Source organism: Schistocerca gregaria, chromosome X, assembly GCF_023897955.1.
Source record: "Schistocerca gregaria isolate iqSchGreg1 chromosome X, iqSchGreg1.2, whole genome shotgun sequence".
In the NCBI taxonomy this organism is placed as follows: Eukaryota; Metazoa; Arthropoda; class Insecta; order Orthoptera; family Acrididae; genus Schistocerca; species Schistocerca gregaria.
This window is the reverse complement of record NC_064931.1, coordinates 278,287,702-278,303,856: the sequence shown is the minus strand read 5'-3', so window position 1 is coordinate 278,303,856 and position 16,155 is coordinate 278,287,702. Positions and strand designations below refer to the sequence as shown.

The 16,155-nt window shown below is 43.8% G+C and overlaps 1 pseudogene; it reads left to right on the top strand.

Moving 5' to 3' along the window:
• Nucleotides 1–15,025: 15,025 nt before the first annotated feature.
• On the top strand, nt 15,026–15,143 carry LOC126299883 (5S ribosomal RNA; annotated as a pseudogene).
• The last annotated feature ends 1,012 nt before the right edge of the window (nt 15,144–16,155 follow it).

Genomic DNA, 16,155 nt, shown 5'->3' with positions numbered 1-16,155 from the left:
TCACACAGTATACTGAGCACATTAAGCAGTTGTCAGAATGAGCCGGTCGCTATGGCCGAGCAGTTCTAGGCGCTTCAGTCCGGAACCGCGCTGCTGCTACGGTCTAAGGTTCGAATCCTGGCTCGGGCATGGATGTGTGTGATGCCCTTAGGTTAGTTAGGTTTAAGTAGTTCTAAGTCTAGGGGACTGATGACAGATGTTAAATCCCATAGTGCTTAGAGCCATTTGAATTTGTCAGAATTTATGTGCAAATGGGAGAAACGAAGAACATTTTGGCTACCATTATGCCAGCGTTGTTTAAGTTCTTTATTTTTTACGTTGTTTCTACTTTACTACCACCTGTTTATACTGTTGTGGCAAAATAACGCAACCTTGCAACATTTCCGTTTGTTGCTTTTATTTTGTACACAAATGTATTTCTTGAATATTAACTTAGCAGATGCTGAATAATTGCACAAACTGATAACGGTTTTCCGACATCGAAATATAATCTAGTTTTGTCCACCAAACAAATCAATTTGTACGAGACTGAAGTCCATCAACGCAGCTGTGTCGTATGAGGTGGGTGACGAGGAGTAAATGGTTCCAGTTGCTCTGAGCACTATGGGACTTAACTTCTAAGGCCATCAGTCCCCTAGAACTTAGAACTAATTAGACGTAACTAACCAAAGACATCACACACATCCATGCCGGAGGCAGGATTCGAACCTGCGACCGTAGCGGTAGAGCGGTTCCAGACTGTAGCGCCTAGAACCTCTCGGCCGCTCCGGCCGAGGAATAAATCTCGCTCGCTGCGGGCTGTGGTATACTGACAGGGGGGATGTTTTTCTCTTTATCCTGAATTGCTACCAACAGGCGCCACATGCCATCAGCTGCAATGGTAGAAATTGCATACAGAAGTAACAACGTTTCGTGGAAGCGTATTATAGGGTCGCTCGTGTTCAAATGTGTTACTTCGTTGTAATGGCAAATATCACCTCTATGCGTCAAGAACAGCTTTATCACTAATTGCTTTGTTAATTAATACTGAACACCCATTCAGTGAGTGGCTGCGATACCGCAGCTGTTTGAACGCTGGTGTATTAGCACCAATGGGAAACATCATGTCGTCATAGTCACGAAGGCTACCGACTTGTACCGATATGTGTCGAGCAGGCCTAGGGAGACAATCGATACAGCTACGACCATAAAAGTTTTAGTTCGAGATAGATCTGTTGTATGTGCTCAAATACGCAGCAGTGCTTTTATCTGTTTTTAAAAGTAAGCACTGTTGCTCCAAGCGGCCGACTGCAGCGCATTCAGAAGGGAGGAATGTGCGAAACACCCCAATAGAACCTCCTTTTATACTGTTTAGGTGTGTAAGCCGATAATCGCCTACCAAAATATTCGCTGCTACTCGGGATTTGTGTCCCTGAGCGTAAGGGACACGATATTTATTTACATTACCATTAAAATGGTGGGGCGGGCGCGCAAATAACCTTTAAGGGCAGCATGCGGCCCGCAGGCCACAAGTCTGACGTCCATAGTGTTCGTGCCATTTACCTAACACGGATATACTTGTAGACTGTCTGACAAAAGAAGTGACGCACCCAGAAGCCACGGTCGGATATCAATATAATTTCATAGAAGTACACATCATTGGCGGTTATGTGAATCACAAAGCAGTGAGTATATCTTTGTGACTGGTGGAACAGGCAACAAAGTACAGGTCTGGTAAGGTGTGTAAAGGGTTTGAACATCGGCAGGTGTTGAAGGAACACCGTGAAGGATTCGTAGTTGCCGTGTACTCGTGTGAGACAGCATTATCAGCACCTGACAGAGCTTGAACGGGGCCTCATTGAGATCCTTACTTGGCCAGCTGGTCGCATCGTACAGTATCCAGAACTGTGGACCATTCAGATGAGACAGTGGCCTGAAGTCGAACTGCATGGGAATGTAAGGGCAGATATACTCGTTGTCTTGGTCCTGATCGACAAGTCTGGCTACCACAGCGGAAAATCGTCGTATTGTGCACCAAGCACATCATAACCCCTTCATTTCTCCCCTGCCATCTGTGAAAAAGTAATGGTCTCCCTGCAAAATTCTGTTGTCATTACGCACCATTGGCTGGAAGCTAGCAGCAGACGGACAAGGAAATTACCATCCATGTATATGCTACCACTAATACAACAATACAAACGGTTGCACCTGGAGTGGTGCCATGATTGGCAGGCATGGAATGCTGGTGAATGACATCATAATGTGTTTGCAATGAATCGCGATTCTGCACTACGACGAGTATGGAGGCCACTTTGGGAGAGGTCCTTTTCTCTCAATGTTTTGGAGAAGCACAGAGTTGTTACACCTGGCATCGTGGTGTGGGAAGCCATTGGGTATGACTGCAAGTCATGGCCAGTCGAAACTCAGGGAACTCTGATGACACAATGGTACGTCACGGATATTCCAAGCGCAATTATTGTGGTGCCATTTTTCAACAGGACAATGCTCGTTCACGCATGGCACTATGAACTGCCTGCGCGATTTTGAGTTACTCCTATGGTCAGGAAGATCCTCAGAGCTTTGACCAATAGAAAATATGTGAGACCAGTTCGGCCGTCAACTTTATCCCAGTGCCAGCATCCAAGATACGAAGGACCAGTTACAACATTTGTGGGCCAGCTTTCCTCAGGTGAGAATACAACGGCTTTAAGACGCCCATCCAACCGAACCAGTGCATACATCCAAGTCAGAGTTGGTGCAGCGTCATACTGATTAATAATTTCATTCTGGCTGGTCCTTTGTAAATCGGATTGATTTTTTAAGCATTGAAATAAAGTCACATATGCTATCAAGACGTGAAGTTTCATTGTGTTTCATTTTCCCCTTCTGGGTGCTTCACCTTTTTACAGGCAGTGTAGATGAGATACCGGGTGGTATTTTAAACTTCCATAAATAGTGGAATAGCGCCAATGCAACAGTGTTCCTCAAACTTTCCTGAAAAATTCTGAAGCTGTCTGGTGGACGATTGTGCTGCTGAAGGTACAGTCTACCTGTAATCTGTTGTAACCACTCGGTGGCGACAGACGATGGCAGACCCTTAATAGTCTCATTCTATCTCATGCAAATATCTTCCAAACGTGGATATCTTCACAACGTGCGTGAATGGTGTGCATTGGAAAAACTGCATGTATAAAGTGTATTCGACGTACTTGTAACCTTTCATAGGCACGTACCAATGTATACTGTGATTCACCAGACATTGTAGTCTTATTCCAGGCTTTGCATGTCTGATTGTGTTTATGCGTTCATGATATTCTCCATATCGCGTAAACTACTGGCACAGGAAATACAGGTAAACGTGTGGGGTATCTGTAACCCATGGAGAAAAGATGGTACTGGATGTTATGACTGGGCCGGCCGTGGTGGCCGTGCGGTTCCAGTCGCTGTAGTCCGGAACCGCGGGACTGCTATGGTCGCATGTTCGAATCCTGCTCAGAGCCATCTGAACCATCTGTTATGACTGCTCATGTTTTTTTTTTCTTCTCCCTAGTTGTATTAACGTGTCTGGAGTCTCGATATCAATATCGCTGCAAGACACCAAAACATTTCGCCAATGTGAAAGTGTTTGTTTGCCATCTGAAATCAACCTTACTGAGCAAAAATGCTTCAAATGGCTCTAAGCACTATGGGACTTAACATCTGAGGTAATCAGTCCCCTAGACTTAGAACTAATTAAACCTAACTTACCTAAGGACATCACACACATCCATGCCAGAGGCAGGATTCGAACCTGCGACTGCAGCAGCAGCGCGGTTCCGGACTGGAGCGCCAAGAACTGCTCGGTCACAGCGGCCGGCTCTTACTGAGCACACCCGGGCCGCCACCGATTGAGAAGTCAGTCTATGAGCCAGTTCCATTGAACCTCCATAACCTGCCTGCGGTGTTTGGATGGGCGTGAATGAGAATGGTTCCTTCGTACTTTAGGAATGCATATCGCTGTCATTACAGTGATAGAAGATGCACCATTCTTCCGTAGCATGGAAATTTTCTTTAAAATGTGTCAGATGTATGTATCAACTAGTGTTTAAATAGTGGCTCTCAGAATATCATCTGCATCCGTGGAGATAAACGTATTCATTTGAGATGTGCTAATTCGAAGTGAAAACACCTAGGAATTAGTTCGAACCCATACCGTATGAGCAATTTTTACGGGTGTTTGTGGGACAGAGTTACGGTCTCTTCTTTCACCAGTCTCGTATATCAACTAGGTATCTGAATTTTACATTCCTTGTGCAGCAAAGAGTTGTTGTGGGTGATTCTGGAAATTAAATGAAGGCACTTGATGGAATCCAGTCCCAATACAAAGAGTTATGCTTTCCAATAATACCAGAAGGGCAGTCAGTATTAGAGGGTTGATTTTTTTAAGTTTAAACCAGGCACATTATCGTGGTCTCGAACACTCCTTCCTACACTGGCTAACAAATTTCTTCTATCTTCATGATTCGAACCACCCATCCCTCAACCTTGAAAACAGATGAAGCGAATATCTTTGCCACAAATTTGAAGATTTTTGAAAGGTGTCAAGTCCTTTGGGCTCGCCGTTCTTTCACTCTGATTATTCAGTTCATGGAGACCTGTGCAGTTATGGTACTTGCATCGAGTCCTTATGACACTGTGATCGATATAACGTCTATTAATGAGGGTTGACAGTGACTGAGTGCTAAGTTTATTAATAGTTTCTTTCACGTAGTAATGTTATGGTGGACAGCTACGGCAGGGGCAAGGCGAAGGAAAGATCGCTGCGTGTAGATGGCGAAATCTGCTGCTATATTTCCGTCACTTCGTGGAACAAGGGGCGCGGACACAAGTATGTCAGATGGGTCTGAGAATCGTGGCTGCCGCTTTCGCGCAGTGGAACTCATGCTGGCAGACACGGTCCGAACAGCAGGGATCCCGTAGCCTCAGGGAGAGAGGAACTCTTGGCGGGGGGCAGTGCATTATCCCAGAGGCTCTAGACTGAACTTTTACAACTTCTTTAGCCGAGTCGCGGTGGCCTGGCCCCCTGATAATTGTCCGTCGCCAGGGAGAGAGCATTCTTCTGAATCTCCAGGTATCCACGTGATGTTTCCCGTGGGCTTTCCTGCCGAGATCAGTATCTGCTAGGATCGTGAAAAACACTTCGGCACGGTGGCTAAAATAGGCCGGCACGGCAGGATGCCCGTCACAATGTCGCCGGGACAGCTTTCGCTTTTTGGAGTCACGCAGACACCCTCACCAAGCTGCTTGCACAAACACGGAGAAAGAGTTCCTTGAACGGGACGCCGACTGTGGCGTCAGAGAGCGTGGCGGTGTGCGCTTATTTCTTGTCACGTATAATAATAGGAATGGAGGAGGAGAATTTGGCCATCTTCTGGGGGAGGCTGTACGGAGAGCGGAGAAGCTTCTGGAGGGAGGCTGTACGGAGAGCGGAGAGTTTTGTGACAGGCGTATGGAAGCGCTGACACATTATTATTGGTTATTTCAGCTTTTTGAGTGTACTCCACATGAGGTGCTTTTGGAAAATCTTAGTGAAGAGATGGAAAGGACATTTGCGCAGAGGCCACAACACAAGTAATATTCAGCCTAGGCCGCGGAAGGCGATGGATTGAGTTGTCGGCTGTTGTGTTGTTGTTGTTGTGGTCTTCAGTCCTGAGACTGGTTTGATGCAGCTCTCCATGCTACTCTATCCTGTGCAAGCTTCTTCATCTCCCAGAACCCACTGCAACCTACATCCTTCTGCATCTGCTTAGTGTAGTCATCTCTTAGTCTCCCTCTACGATTTTTACCCTCTACGCTGCCCTCCAATACTAAATTGGTGATCCCTTGATGCCTTAGAACATGTCCTACCAACCGATCCGTTCTTCTGGTCAAGTTGTGCCACAAACTTCTCTTCTCCCCAATCCTATTCAATACCTCCTCATTAGTTATGTGATCTACCGATCTAATCTTCAGCATTCTTCTGTAGCACCACATTTCGAAAGCTTCTATTCTCTTCTTGTCCAAACTATTTATCGTCCATGTTTCACTTCCATACATGGCTACACTCCATACAAATACTTTCAGAAATGACTTCCTGACCCTTAAATCTAGACTCGATGTTAACAAATTTCCCTTCTTCAGAAACGCTTTCCTTGCCATTGCCAGTCTACATTTTATATCCTCTCTACTTCGACCATCATCAGTTATTTTGCTCCCCAAATAGCAAAACTCCTTTACTACTTTAAGTGTCTCATTTCCTAATCTAATTCCCTCAGCATCACCCGACTTCATTCGACTACATTCCATTATCCTCGTTTTGCTCTTGTTGATGTTCATCCTATATCCTACTTTCAAGACACTATCCATTCCGTTCAACTGCTCTTCCAAGTCCTTTGCTGTCTCTGACAGAATTACAATGTCATCGGCGAACCTCAAAGTTTTTATTTCTTGTCCATGGATTTTAATACCCACTCCAAACTTTTCTTTTGTTTCCTTTACTGCTTGCTCAATATACAGATTGAATAACATCGGGGAGAGACTACAACCCTGTCTCACTCCCTTCCCAACCACTGCTTCCCTTTCATGTCCCTCGACTCTTATGACTGCCATCTGGTTTCTGTACAAATTGCAAATAGCCTGTCGCTCTCTATATTTTACCCCTGCCACCTTCAGAATTTGAAAGAGAGTATTCCAGTCAACATTGTCAAAAGCTTTCTCTAAGTCTACAAATGCTAGAAACGTAGGTTTGTCCTTCCTTAATCTAGCTTCTAAGATAAGTCGTAGGGTCAGTATTGCCTCACGTGTTCCAACATTTCTACGAAATCCAAACTGATCTTCCCCGAGGTCGGCTTCTACTAGTTTTTTCCATTCGTCTGTAAAGAATTCGCGTTAGTATTTTGCAGCTGTGACTTATTAAACTGACAGTTCGGTAATTTTCACATCTGTCAACACCTGCTTTCTTTGGGATTGGAATTATTATATTCTTCTTGAAGTCTGAGGGTATTTCGCCTGTCTCATACATCTTGCTCACCAGATGGTAGAGTTTTGTCAGGAATGGCTCTCCCACGGCCGTCAGTAGTTCCAATGGAATGTTGTCTACTCCGGGGGCCTTGTTTCGACTCAGGTCTTTCAGTGCTCTGTCTATGGACCACGATATAGTTAGAGCGAGAATTCAGGACTTGGGCGCGGCGAACGAGACGGAGGTGCGCTGATCGCCGCATTGCTGACTCCAGCCAGTGTTTGATGAATATTTCGCAACTGTGGCACAGTAGGAATTTGTAAGGTCACTTTTCCCCGTCCATTGCGAGCGCTTTCAGACAGCACCAGTCGGTGCCCAATTTGCATTCCATGGTAGCTTGCAGATTTGCAGTTCTCAGTCATTATCCACAAATTAGTTTCAGTCACATAGCGTTATCATCGGAGAAGCAGTTAATTTTTCACTCACTCCCCAGCTTTTTAAACCGAACGTCACTACACACAATTCATTTCATTATACAAAAGCTTCCTTCTAATCGATGGTGTTTATATCTATTCATGTCCAATGTCATTCTCTGTTGGTGTAATAAATTTATAGTTACTTAAAATCGCATCAATTATTTCAAAAGATGTTTTTACCCTATTCATTCACTCATTTATGTTGGACTTGATAGGAACTATTTTGGAATATGATGCATCGTGTCAGCTTCAGCTTTAGTGCTAAGGCCCACAGTCAGTCTGCCGAGTATAGGCTGGGATGTCTATGGATTCATTGCGGGAGGTACAGACAGACAGTCATGCGAAATATTTTTTATTACGTTTTCTGAAAATTGTCTTGAGCAGCTAGCTCGATAGCCCACACGCATTTAAAACATCTTAGATCTTGTGGCTACTAATAGGCTGGATCTTATCCACAATGTCAGTATAAAAACGGGGATTAGCAATCATGATGTCACTATAGCAAATATGACTACGAAAGTTAATAAATCAGTCAAGGAGGCTAGGAGAGTGTTTCTGCTAGATAGAGCAGATAAGAAGTTATTAACAGCTAACTTAGTCAGTGAAATGACATCACTTAGTACCAGTAAGATGGGTATAGAGGAATTATGGGCAAAGTATAAGCAGATTATAAATCGTGATCTGGAGATTTACGTCCCTAGTAAGTGGATAGAGGATGAAAAAAGACCCACCTTGGTTTAAAAACGAAATTCGTAAGATGCTGAGGAAGCAGACGCTGTTGCATCTAGGTTCAAAAGGGGACGCGCAAACGACGACAAGCGAAGGTTAGTTGAGATTCGTGCGTCTGTGAAAAGATCTATGAGCGAAGCATACAACTACCACAGTCCAACCTTAGCAGAAGATCTGGCAGAGAACCCCAGAAAATTCTGGTCATATGCAAAATCGCTAAGCGGGTCTAAGACTTCCATTCAGTCCCTTGTCGACCAGTCTGGTGTGCCAGTTGAAGACAGGAAAACGAAGGCCGAAGTTATAAATTTCATGTCTAAGAAATCGTTCACACAGGAGAACCTTACAAACATACCGTCATTCGACCATTGAACAGACTCCTGTATTTACGACATGGAAATAGGCTTACCTGGCATAGAGAAGCGACTTAAAGATTTGAAAACAAATAAATCACCAAGTCCGGATGGAATCCCAGTTCGATTTTAGAGAGAGTACTCTACGGCAATGGTGCCTTACCTAGCTTGCATTCATCGTGGATCTCTCGCCCAGTACTAAGTCCCAAGCGACTGTAAAAAAGTGCAAATGACTCCAGTATATAAGGAAGATAAAAGAACGGCCCCCAAAATTACAGACCAATATCCCTACTTCTGGTTGCTGCATAATCCTTGAACACATCCTCAGTTCGAATATAATTAACGTTCTTGAGGCTAAGCAGCTTATGTCCACGAATGAGCATGGTTTTAGAAAGCATCGCTCGTGCGAAACTCCAGCTTGCCTTTTTCTCACGTGATATACTGAGTGCTAGGGATGAACGGCAACAGACAGATTCCATATCTCTAGATTTACGGAAAGCATTTGACACGGTTCCCCATTCCAGGTGCTAACGAAGATACGAGCATATGGAATAAGTTCACAGATATGTGAGCGGCTCGAAGACTTCTTCAATAATAAAACCCAGTATGTTGTCCTCGACAGCGAATGTTCATCAGAAACAAGGGTACCGTCATGAGTGCCCCAGGGAAGTGTTCTCTATATAGGCTACGTAAATGATTTGGCGGACACGATAGGCAACAGTCTGCGGTTGTTTGCTGATGATGCCGTGGTGCACGGTACGGTGTCGACCTTGATTGACTGTAGGAAGATACAAGACGACTTAGGCAAAATTTCCAGTTGGTGTGATGCATGGCAGCTAGTCCTAAATGTGAAAAAATGTAAGTTAATGCAGATGAATAGGAAGAACAAACCCGTAATGTTGGATACAGTGTTACTAGTGTCCAGCTTGACACAGTCAAGTCGTTTACACATGTGGGGCCGCGCGGGATTAGCCGATCGGTTTAGGGCGCTGCAGTTGGGGACTGTACGGCTGGTCCCGGCGGAGGTTCGAGTCTTCCCTCGGGCATGGGTGTGTGTGTTTGTACTTAGGATAATTTAGGTTAAGTAGTGTGTAAGCTTAGGGACTGATGACCTTAGCAGTTAAGTCCCATAAGATTTCACACACATTTGAACATATCTGGGCGTAATGTTGCAATGCGATATGAGGTGGAACGAATATGTGAAAGACAAATGGTCGACTTCCGTTTATTGGGAGAAATGTAGGAAAGAGTGGTTCACCTGTAAAGGAGACCGCATATAGGACGTTGGTGCAACCTATTATTGAGTACCGCTCGAGTGTTTGGGATCCGTACCAGGTCGGATTGTAGGAAGACATCTAGGCAATTCAGAGGAGGGCTGCTAGATTTATTGCCGATAGGTTCGAACAAAACGTAAGTGTTACGGAAATGTTGTGGAACCTCCGATAGGAATCCCTGAAGAGAGGGCTGCGGTCTTACCGGGAAATACTATTAAGAAAATTCAGAGATATGAAGCTGACTGCTGAACGATGCTACTGCCGCCAACATACATCGCGCGTAAGGACTGCAAAGATAGGATACGAGATATTAGGACTGATACGGAGGCGTACAACCGTTTTCCCCTCGCTTTGTTTATGAGTGGAACAGGAGCAGTAGTACAGGGTACCCTCCGCCATGCACCTTACGGTGGCTTGCGGAGTATCTACGTAGACGTAGATGTAGATGGGTATAAACGTTACGTTAGGTGACATACTACAGTAATGTAAACTGAAGGGTGGTTCCGTGCCGTAGGATGTTCCGGTGCAGAAGTTCAGTAGCGGTACCCGACATACCTTCAACCAAAACAGACGCATTTTTGTTTTCAGTATCTATGTGAACATAGAGAGAATACCAGCAGTTATACGTGGTGTGAGTCCTAACACGCGTCAGGTGCCTTTCCTGTGGGGTTTCGGAAAATATTTTTAGTTACCTTTTTTTGATACGAAGGCCGAATCACCTCACTCAGAGGCCGCTCCTGAGGTGTTTCGCATAACGCTCAGCGTTCAACGAAAGCGTCGTTTTGGTTCTCATGACAAACAAAATACTGTGTGAAATGTAATATTTGGTGCACAGTCAAGAGATAGGCGTCAGTTAGTTTGGTGTGAGATTCAATTCAAAAATATTTTAAATGTTTGCGGCAGCACAATAAAAAAAAAAAAATTGTGTTTGCCTCAGCGACGGAGAACTGCAGCAGCCTGTTGGAACAGTGAGGACAGAGCAACGCTGCACCGACTCATACCGCAGCCTGCTTCAGCCGCTTGAGGAACACTTATTTCCGTATGTGTTTTATTGACGCTAGTCGTTAGTATTCTTGAACTGGTCAGCTGAGGCCATAGTGGCTAAGTGTAGAGGCCATGTCTGTGTGGAATAACTGTCTGTGTTAAACTGCTACGGGTGACACTTATCTTTATTTTATGTTTAAAGTAGCGCCAATAGTTATCAGCATTTTCTGCTCATCTTCAGGCGTGTATACGTAGAGACGTAATGTTTTTAAATGATAATGTCTCAACAGACGTCTCAAAAATAAGATCGACAGGAAGTGCAAAATGGCTAAGCAGGGATGGCAAGAGGACAAATGTAAGGATGTAGAGGCTTCTCTCACTAGGGGTAAGATAGATACTGCCTACAGGAAAATTAAAGAGACCTTTGGAGATAAGAGAACCACTTGTGTGAACAACAAGAGCTCAGATGGAAACCCAGTTCTAAGCAAAGAAGGGAAAGCAGAAAGGTGGAACGAGTATATAGAGGGTCTATACAAGGGCGATGTACTTGAGGACAATATTATAGAAATAGAACAGGATGTAGATGAAGATGAAATGGGAGATACGATACTGCGTGAAGAGTTTGACAGAGCACTGAAAGACCTGAGTCGAAACAAGGCCCCCTGAATAGACAACATTCCATTGGAACTACTGACCGCCTTGGGAGAACCAGTCCTGACAAAACTCTACCATCTGGTGAGCAAGATGTATGAGACAGGCGAAATACCCTCAGACTTCAAGAAGAATATAATAATTCCAATCCCAAAGAAAGCAGGTGTTGACAGATGTGAAAATTACCGAACTATCAGTTTAATAAGTCACGGCTGCAAAATACTAACGCGAATTCGTTACAGACGAATGGAAAAACTGATAGAAGCCGACCTCGGGGAAGATCAGTTTGGATTCCGTAGAAATGTTGGAACACGTGAGGCAATATTGACCCTACGACTTATCTTAGAAGCCAAATTAAGGAAGAGCAAATTTACGTTTCTAGCATTTGTAGACTTAGAGAAAGCTTTTGACAATGTTGACTGGAAAACTCTCTTTCAAATTCTGAAGGTGGCAGGGGTAAAATACAGGAAGCAAAAAGCTATTTACAATTTGTACCGAAACCAGATGGCAGTTATAAGAGTCGAGAGACACGAAAGGGAAGCAGTGGTGGGGAAGGGAGTGAGACAGAGTTGTAGCCTCTCCCCGATGTTATTCAATCTGTATATTGAGCAAGCAGTAAAGGAAACAAAAGAAAAATTTGGAGTAGGTATTAAAATCCATGCAGAAGAAATAAAAACTTTGAAGTTCGCCGATGACATCGTAACTGTGTCAGAGACAGCAAAGGACTTGGAAGAGCAGTTGAACGGAATGGATAGTGTCTTGAAAGGAGGATATAAGATGAACATCAACAAAAGCAAAACGAGGATAATGGAATGCAGTCGAATTAAATCGGGTGATGCTGAGGGAATTAGATTAGGATATGAGACACTTAAAGTGGTAAAGGAGTTTTGCTATTTGGGGAGCAAAATAACTGATGATGGTCGAAGTAGAGAGGATATAAAATGTAGACCGGCAATGGCAAGGAAAGCGTTTCTGAAGAAGAGAAATTTGTTAACAACGAGTATAGATTTAAGTGTCAGTAAGACATTTCTGAAAGTATTTGTATGGAGTATAGCCATGTATGGAAGTGAAACATGGACGATAAATAGTTCGGACAAGAAGAGAATAGAAGCTTTCGAAATGTAGTGCTACAGAAGAATGCTAAAGATTAGATGGGTAGATCACATAAGTAATGAGGAAGTATTGAATAGGATTGGGGAGAAGAGAAGTTTGTGGCACAACTTGACTAGAAGAAGGGATCGGTTGGTAGGACATGTTTTGAGGCATCAAGGGATCACAAATTTAGCATTGGCGGGCAGCGTGGAGGGTAAAAATCGTAGAGGGAGACCAAGAGATCAATACACTAAGCAGATTCAGAAGGATGTAGGTTGCAGTAGGTACTGGGAGATGAAGAAGCTTGCACAGGACAGAGTAGCATGGAGAGCTGCATCAAACCAGTCTCAGGACTGAAGATCACAACAACAATAACAATGTCTTAGCTGGTCTAAATCAATACAGATACTAAAGCTACAGTTTTGTGCGCTGTGCTGTGACACAGTGGTTGATGGGAGGGAAGTTTGTGTGGGTGGATGGGGGCGTGGAGGGGGCGGGTATCGACGTCCAGTAGTATAAACTGCTGTTATTATTTTGTTGTGGGGCTCATAAAGTCTCTCCTTGTTTGTTGAAACACGGGTTGTGTGGGATGCATGCGCATAGGTTTGCACCAGTTGCTATGGCCCAATAACCATGCGGTGTGACACACTTTTAACGTGTCAGTTGTTTACTTACTAGTTTGGCGTTCCATAGATTCATTCCTATTGTATTTCCTTCTCATACACTGGCGGTACTGTTGTATACCATTACACTTATGCAGTGCCACTCGCTAGGATTATTTTACAGCTGAACACGTTTTTTCTATGGAAATAAACGTTATACCCTTATAACAGTGTGGCGGGCTTGTAGTGTGCGACTGGGTATCGACTATCGCTTCTTTCAGAACGATATTCGCGATACTAACAGACTTCTTTGTGACTCCGGTGCGTCTTACATGTATTGAATTACAACCGATTTACGGCTGCCAAACGAGTTTGAGTTTTTAAATTCAGTTATCATATTAAGAGTACTCTCCATCTTTTGTACTACGGCTAAATATTTCAATTTCTTCCATTACAGCCACTATTTCAATTTTTTTTTCAATTTTGTTCAGGTTTTCCCAGTTGTCTTCGATTTTGAGAAGGTGCCATATGTCTTTAATATGACAGTTAGCAATATAACAGATATTATTAATTCTTGAACTGAATATCACACCACACTAATCTGAAGAAGCATTGACAAACTCATAAAATTACACACTAACGACCGCCCTTTATTTTGTTTTATTTTATTGAAAAATGAACCAAAATGAGTCATTACGTCGATCTTATAAGAAATTTTTGACTGTAATAATTGTGCCTGCATACTACAACAGGAAATTTGAAAATATCCTTCGAAACGTCAGAGAAAAAGCAAATGACTACTTTGAGAAGGTACAAGCGTATTCTTAGCAAGAAGTCGTTCTTAACGCCTTTGACACTGTCAGGAGCAAAGTATTTGAAAAGACACTGGGCCGGTAAGCCCAGGTTTAGAAATAAATACAGTGTTTATATGGACACAGCCGCTGAGTTTTTGGCGACTAAGACCTAGAGAAATAGCCTAAGACAATATAAGAAACACTTTGTGGGAATCGAAACCTTCAACATTCCTAGCATTTCTTCTTCAATTTTATGCTTCTCGAGGAAAGTGCTCCTTGCAACATTAGGAACAGCCTTCCAGCACTGCACAATCTGACTCCTAAAGCAGGAGACTGCTACGACCTGATGAGCACATCTTGTCGAGAGTACAGTGAAATCTTGTCACGCTGCAGTGCCCCTCAACATTGCAACTGTTTGGCTATCAGGCCGATTTTACTAAAGAGAGAATGTGTGAGCTTTCGTTTGTGAAAGCTTATGTAAGGAATATCCCAGTTTTGGGAAGAGCGTGACAAGACGGTGAAACAATAAGTAGGGCACGGTGGCGCTGAACGATGTGGCCGAGTGTTTGTATCGACGCAAGGCGTTGCGTGAGCGGCCGCGGTAGCAGCGCACGCAGGCTCTAGCGATGACGTATCAGGTTTGCCAGCTGGCTTTTCTGATTAAGGTGCGCCGCGGTGTTCTGGTCACGGCAGCCGCATACGACGATGATTCACAAGAAGGTCGATAGAACGTTGCTTGTACTAGCCTTATTGAATACTGAGCACAATTTCTGAGCAGTGATTAGCGTCGGAGACATGTCTCTAGCGGAAGGGCCTGTGGCTTCCTGCTAGTTGCTCGCAGGGGCAAACGTCTCCTTTTGTTCTAATTCCTTCCGGGTGGTTCTCAGTTACACACGAATAACAAAGCTATGCTGGGAGGTTCAAAGCCGGCCATACTTCGCCCTGCGCTGTGTCTCAGAAGTGAGGAGCCAGCGATCCTTCGCCGTTTGTGAATACCATGTTTAGTTTTATGGTCTGACTAATTTTCAACTTTAATCAGACATGGAAACATCGCTTCTAAACAATATATTTCGTACGAATCTCCGCCGTAAAATATGTAGTGGTTATTCGTTAATAAAGGCAACGGCCTTACCGCAGTGGATACACCGGTTCCCGTCAGATCACCGAAGTTAAGCGCTGTCGGACGTGGCCGGCACTTGGATGAGTGACCATCCGGGCCACTAAGAGCTGTTGCTATTTTTAGGGGTGCACTCAGCCTTGTGATGCCAACTGAGGAGCTACTCGACCGAATAGTAGCGGCTTCGGTCAAAGAAACCCATCATAACGACCGGGAGAGCGGTGTGCTGACCACACGCCCCTCCTATCCGCATCCTCAGGTGAGGATGACACGGCGGTCGGATGGCCCCGATGTGTGGCCTGAAAACGGAGTGCTGGTATTCGTTAATAAGGATATCCTCAACCTACAAATAAGTTACATTCTTTTGCAAGTACAAATACAACGCTTTGCTTATTTGAACACTTACAGCTTAGTATAAGGGTATCTAAGGTACAAGTCAACGAGTACAATAATGAGTATATTTTCGCTATAAAATGTTTTTCTGGACCCCTTCGGTGCTCACACAGTAAGAAATTTTTTCTACACAAAATGTAAAAATGTATTTGCTTTGGCCTACGCGACTAATGATACACAATTCGAGTCAGTCATGTCAAACAAATACCTGAAACCACCAGCTTTTGAGGATTTGAAATGGAACGGCCAGTTATACTTAGAGGTAGAATAAAAAGTAGGTTTCAGTCCTCTGAAAGGATGCTGAGAAAGTACAGCCTGTTTGCAAAAGACAGTACTCCTTAAACGATGTGTTGGAAACTATGAACTGCTAGACAGTAGATAAATTTCAACAATCGAGATGTACGAATATTTTTCAGCGCGCTACATATCGCTCACGCAGTGTGTGTGAAGTATACTAAAATCTATTACATAAGCGCACTTCTTTTCTCAAACGATCTGTGAGTCGGCCAAGAAATAACCTTAATACACGGCACAATAAAAAGTTCCCTCTTCCAAGTACTCTATAATAGTTTGCAATCCTTAAAGGTGTAGGTGCAAATGCAGATACGGAATTCAGTTCTAAGCCTTGTTCTAAGCCTAGCTATTTCGTGCTGTACACGAAAATTATCGTTTTGATAACGTTTTTGGTTAAATAAATGTTGTTGGTTGTGAGCTACATCAAAATAAAATGTGAAAACT